This window comes from Schistocerca piceifrons, chromosome 5 (genome assembly GCF_021461385.2).
Source record: "Schistocerca piceifrons isolate TAMUIC-IGC-003096 chromosome 5, iqSchPice1.1, whole genome shotgun sequence".
NCBI classification, from domain to species: Eukaryota; Metazoa; Arthropoda; class Insecta; order Orthoptera; family Acrididae; genus Schistocerca; species Schistocerca piceifrons.
In genome coordinates this window covers 423,850,931-423,857,922 of record NC_060142.1, presented here as the reverse complement: position 1 = coordinate 423,857,922, position 6,992 = coordinate 423,850,931, and the positions used below count along the sequence as shown (strand labels likewise).

The following is a 6,992-nucleotide window of genomic DNA, read 5'->3' as shown; positions in this document are numbered from 1 at the left end:
CAAAGACACAGAACAGACAAACGAGAACACATGAACAAGAAACACCCACAACAACAAACAAGTAGTTCACTCTCACAGACAACAACAAAGCAACCCACAGAATAGGCATCATACTCAAAAAACAAAGGCTAAAAGCAGCCTACAGGACAGACAACTCAACACAGAGGAAACTAAGGACAACAAGCACAGACAAACACAACACATCTGGTGTTTACCAACTAACATATCAGGACTGCAAATCAGTTTATATAGGACAGACAAGTAGGAACTTTAATACCAGATACACAGAACACAGGAGAGCATTAAAAAGTAACAGCTGTCACTCCACATTTTCTGAACACCTTGCGGACAATAAACATATGCCAACAGACATCAACACTGATTTGAAAATTCTCAAATGCAGCAACAGCCCCCCACAAAAACTAATAATAGAAGAAAATTATGAAATACAAAAGCCATAGTTGAAAGAAAGCAAGTAATAAATGAATACACAGCTCTCTGCAATGGAACTCTTTTCTCTGCCCTCAAAGAATTAGTAGATAACACCAACCTATAGAACTCCCCCTCCCACACACTCGCACACACAGACACGTACATAAACACATAAAACTATATAAATCCTCAGACCTACTCTCTCCCTCCCTCTCTCTCCCTCACTTTCTATCTCTCCCTCTTTCTTTACACACACGCACGCACGCACGCACGCACGCACACACACACACACACACACACACACACACACACACACACACATACATATACTCTCTCTCTCTCTCTCTCTCTCTCTCTCTCTCTCTCTCTGTGAGAAATTCAAACCAACCGCCAATGACACCTTCAACTGTTCCACTGTCTGCCATCTTGTCTTCACACCTTCTACTGTTCCACTGTCCGCCATCTTGTTATCGCAGATCGCAGTTAATAGACAGGTGGAGAAGGTGATGAAAAAAGAAACCGTAAGTGAAACATAATGTAAATAGATACACACATCCACCTCCCCTCCCCCCCTCGCCCCACACACACACACAACCTTTCACATAAATTATTAATCTCAGGCATTGCCACAACAGTTTAAAAATCGTAATTTTGCGAAAATGTTTTGCCTACATTAAGTTGTGTATAGTTGCAGGTGACAAACTGTAAAGAAAAACAGACACTATAACAACGCAATACAGCAGGAAAACCACACCATGTGGTAAGAATGTATGAATACACAATTTTATGTGCTCCTCAAAAACCTGTAATTATGATTTAAAAACTAATATTTGTATCTATTTAAACAGTAAAGAACATTCCTTATGTTTGCCTTAACAATAAAAAACCCACTGATGATGCTGCAACTACAGTGAAACATGTCTGGGACAAAAACAAAATAGTGTTTTGCTAAAGGCGGACCCCACATATGTTAAAAACACATTAGATGTCGTCGAACAAAATCCTGGCGCCAACGGCTTCTCACTTGTGCAAAGTGCAGTGCCTTCTTTTGCACGTGAATCCAGTAGCACTGGTCCGCCGGCTACAACAAGACCCGCTGTTGGCGTAACTGACGTAGAATCCGCGGCTCCGTTGCGGCGCCACTGTCTTTCCTCACTAGGGAGATGAGTTGATTATACCTCAACCGTTTCATATCTGCCAGCGTGAGCTCACAGGTTTTACGGTGCTCAAACAGGCTTCATGAGGCACAGCACCAACCCAAGTGCTGCCATCCGGCAATGATAAGTGTAGTCGTTGCCTCGCAACGGCAGACCTATAACAAAGAGAAGGGACCCAATAATATCAGATTTGGGACTTGTGGTGCACGTCTTGAACATCATATAAGTACTTTGGGATAATACTAAAAAGCGGTATGAAATTGCACATTGCGTAAATGCCGTATGAATCCTTTCAGACCTTCTGCCTACAATAGTGTACAATAGCTTATACTGTGTCTTAGCTGCAACAGAAGTATTTTCTCCCAATGGAAACATGAGGTACACATCTGTGAATGTTCATCCTTTCCAGAATGTGCAAGTGCTGCCAAGTGATGGGCATCACTAAGAAAACCATGAGTCAACATAGCACTGCGCAGCAGGTCGTGACTACCGGAATACACGAATGTGGTTGTTTCACTATATTCCGCTGTATAATTGAGTATTGTTATTGTTATTATGCAGAGCAATTATTGAATGATCATTTTACTATTTATTGCAATAGACAATATTTCGTAATTAGTTATTTTAGTCCATAAAACGAAGGCAAGTGTAAGAATTGTGTTTTGAAAACGTGTGCATAGTTTTGTATAAATCCTGCAATCTAAAATCATCAAAAATTATCTTAGAGCATTACCACATAAAAAAATGTTCCTTCCTCCAGAAAAAATTCTCGTCTGAAGGGGTTAAGGAAGATGAATGGAAGATCCGGATTTGTTGGAAGGGTCTGGAGTCACTGTCGAGTAGGCATATCAGTAGACATCGACTTCACTGATGCACTTCTAGATCATAACAGCACGGTATATCCGACACGAAAAAGTAATAGAAGTGCTCAGGGAACTTATATGATAATCCTTGCAAGAAATATGACATAGTTCACGCAAAACCCTGTTGGGAAAATTTAGAGAAAATTAGACTGTACGATGATACGCTGTCACCATCGTATATCTTGCGTAGAGGTCACGGTGATAAGCTAAGAAAGATTAGATCACGGACGGAGTCACATACACAATCAAGTTTTCGTAGCTCCATACGTGAATGGATTAGCGAAAAAAATTTACAATATTGATACGTCTTGTCCTGGACCGCGCATTGTTCTGTAGCCTGTGGAGTGTGTATGTAAATGCAGAGCTGCAGATGGGAAAATAAGGAAACGAGTCTCAATCACGCAATAATAAATGCAAACTACATCACTGATCAAGACAAATACAACATTGATATTAAAACAAAAGATAGTTGTAGGTAATAAATCTATTAGTTTGCAGCAGTGACAGAACAGTGCGTTTGCAAAGCATCTTTATAGTTCAGTGCTAACTTCGATTAAGAAGGAATATATTTTTATGATGTTACGTCGTATAATTGTCAGTAAAAGAAGAAACTTCTCTACACCGTATTTAATTCCTAAATTTCAGCACTTGAAAGCAAAGAGCCATCGAGAAACTGTACTTCTCAAAAAATGGATTGTTGCTCTGGACGACATGGCTCAGTGGCAGATTTTTGTATTCTCCATCATTTCTTTTGCTGCGGTGTTGCATTAATTATTTCATAATGGTCAAACTCTTCGTCTAACGTTTCAGTAGCTAGCCACCTAACATCTATTTTACCACATGCTTTTCCTCGAAAATCACAAATATACACAACAAAATATCTGAAGTGCAAAGCCCGTCTTAGGACATGGATACAGAGCACGACAGCAGCGCTCCAAGTGGCGAGGCAGTGAACTCTGAATACAATAAATATGGCGTGGACATAAGATAATATTTTTCATTTATCCCTTACGGGTGGGTCTGGTGGACTGGAGGTAAAGTATATTTATATGTAACACACAATATTGCAGTTTCTAGCATGTGGTTGTTATCAAGTGGAAATTATGTTCCTGATTACGACCTTCTTGTGCGTATTCCACTCCTTGAATTGCAAAGTAAATATGTTGTTCCTATTCTACTTAACTTTTGCTCTCATCCGTAATATTTGGTGCGGTAAATGAGTCCATACTTGTTTTTGTTTCATATGAAACAGAAACTGGTTTCGTCACATGGTATTCTGTGGACTCATGTCTATTTGTTTTACTGGTTACGAATCCGTCTGTCAACCGCTCTATTTAGATGCACTGTAAGTACATCACTCGTATTGCACGTTATTTTTGCTACCATACTGTCTTATTTAATAGAGACCACCAAATTTTCTTGGACTTCAGCTAAAACTTACTGTTTGTAGTAACTGTTAATAACGCGTGAAAACATTTGAGTAACTACTGTCGCATCTTTAGCATTTGCAAGGAACAATGCTCTAGTCACCAATACTACAAAGCGTAGGGCCTACTTACCTACATCTACATCCAGACTCGGTGAAATGCATGGCACTCGGTGCCAAGAAGCAACACTGTCCAAAGCAGAATTACATACTCATTATGTGGCAAGATATAATAATGTTGAATACCAATACTGGCAAAATCTGATAACATGGAGTTCTCCATTAAATGCGAGAAAGCACGCAAAACGGATACAAATAAAAATTACGAGCAATATACTTAAAATGCTCTTAAACCGAGCAGTCCACACTCTGATTGGTAAGCAATAACAGATATGCATAAGTCCGCAGAGCGTCATGCAACGAAAGCAGTTGCTGTTTCACATGAAACAAAATCAAATTTGGAGTCATTTATCCCATCCAATATTACGGATGCGAGAGGAACACAATCAGATGTCCGCAGCTCGTAGTCTAATGGCTAGCGTTGCTGCCTCTGGATCACGGGGTCTCGGATTCGATTCTCACCTGGGCTGGGGAGTTTCTCTGCCCGGGGACTGGTTGTTTGTATTGTCCTCATCATTTCATCATCATGATCATTCGTGAAAGTGGTTAGACTGTATTGTGTAAAAATTGGACAGTGTAAAAATTGGGACTTTGTACAGGCGCTGATGACGGCTCAGCTGAGCGCCCCACAAACAACACATCATCATCATCAACACAATCGGAATACAATTAACTTACTTGCAACACAGTTCAAAGGGTGCAATATGCACGATAAATCATAATCAGAAGCACACTGTGATAAAACCAACTTCTGTTAACTGTGAAACGAAAAAGAAAAAAAAAAGAAAAAACAAGGAATACTAAAAATCGGCCAATAAGAAAGCGAGATAATGGACTGATAAACTTACAGCACTCCAAGTGGCGATGAAGCGAACCTAGGGCGTGTTACCAGAAGTTCTTATACGAGTTTCATCCGCGTGATGACTACTGCTCGAAGTACACACGACGACGAACACCAGCTATTGACTACCACTCAGTGCTGTTGCAATAAATAAAGTCTCTCCCTAATCAGTCCAGCTGTGTTCCAGGCATAATGAAACATTTTACACACTTTAGTTTTCCTTTACGAGTGTTGGAACTTAAAAAGTGGCAACTATTTATTCACAACCGATACAAAAGAGTTACATGTTTGCACCTGTTACTGTCCTTCAAACTAGTCACCAGCGTTGTGTAGAACCCGTGGCGTAGTATACAGTTAGCAGAGCCTGTTCTGTTGATGGTGCGGATGAAGCGGTCTAAAGTTATGGTGATTCTCGTGTACGACGGTGATGGTGTTATCGTAACGCATTACGTTCCTCCACGGCAGACTGTCACTGCACAGTATTATCGTTCGTTTTTGGAGCATCACCTGCGACCAGCTTTGCGAAAAAAAGGCGACACTTTCTGCAGAACCCACCCATTATTTTGCACGACAATGCGCGGGCGCATACCGCGCAAGCTGTGGCTGCTCTTTTCGGTCGATGGGACTGGGAAGTACTGTACCATCCACCATACTCGCCGGACTTTGATTCCGAAAATGAAGGAACCACTTCGTGGCATTCGCTTCAGAACTATTCCAGAGACTCGACAGACAGTAGACCGCTCCATCCGCACCATCAACAGAACAGACTCTGCTAACGGTATACTACGCCTTCCAAATCCCTGGTAACGGGTTCTACAGAACGCTGACGACTTCTTCTGAAGGACAGTAACAGGTGCACACATGTAACTCTTTTGTATCGGTTGTGAATAAATAGTTGCCACTATTTCAGTTGAGCAACGGCCTTGCCGCGGTGGATACACCTGTTCCCGTCAGATCACCGAAGTTAAGCGCTGTCGGGCGTGGCCGGCACTTGGATGGGTAACCATCCGGGCCGCCATGCGCTGTTGCCATTTTTCGGGGTGCACTCAGCCTCGTGATGCTAATTGAGGAGCTACTCTAGCGAATAGTAGCGGCTCCGGTCAAAGAAAACCATCATAACGACCGGGAGAGCGGTGTGCTGACCACACGCCCCTCCTATCCGCATCCTCACCTGAGGATGACACGGCAGTCGGATGGTCCTGATGGGCCACTTGTGGCCTGACGAACGAATGATTAGTGCTTACTATTTACGTTCCAACCCTCGTAGGACACATTCCTACGAATTTAGAAGACGGATCACAAAAATAATAATATCTACAGTTACTAGTTTGCTCAGAATAATTGATGATGGTTTTACACTCACATTCCGTACTCAACTGAGAGATAGCTTTACTTGTTACTTTTATAAAACATTGGCGCATACTGTAAAATACCTCAAACGGATTTATGAATCGGAATTAACATATATGCGAATGAAAATTATGCTATAACTTCATGTTTTTAAATGTATGTTACTTTTCTGGCCCAACGGTGTCATTACACTGTCAAGTAATTTTGTAAAACCAGATGAAAAGTTTACTGGAGAATGGTAAATGCCTAATGCATCAGCTGCTTATAGATTTCTCGTTTGTTCTGGTAACATCCCGCTAGACAACTTCTTAAAGAGTAATTTATTATCAGTCTTCTCTTAAGTGTTTTTTTTTTTTTCTGAGACCGTAATTTGTCATCGCAGAAGCTGAGAGGAGAGTAATAACTGCTGCGGCGTGGTCCAGAGAAGTTGCGGTTTTGTGCGGCGGCATTCGGAATGTCGGCGAAAGGCCGCCGCCCGAGCGGCCGACGCCGCCGCACCGGGGAAGATTTATCGGAGAGCGCGCCGCCGATGGAATTGCAAATGCCCGCCAATGGGGCAGCAAATTGGCCCCTTTGTGATGGCTTCCGCGCGGTCCGGCTCCCCAAGACGGATGGCCGGCACTGTTTATTTCATTTCATTGCAACTTCTTTCCGAGCGGGACCGCCCGCCGAGGTGACCCCACAGCCGCCGATTCTCCGGATGTAGGCAGGGAGCGCGGCGCGCTCGTACTGCGCCGGTGGGCCGGGCTCTGCAATACTCTACGAAATGAGCGACTGCTGCAAGCGAACAGTGGCGTGACTGA

The 6,992-nt window shown here is 42.5% G+C and overlaps 1 pseudogene; it reads left to right on the top strand.

Annotated features, from left to right (window-relative positions):
* Positions 1–5,752: 5,752 nt before the first annotated feature.
* Positions 5,753–5,870, top strand: LOC124799920 (annotated as a pseudogene).
* Positions 5,871–6,992: the final 1,122 nt, after the last annotated feature.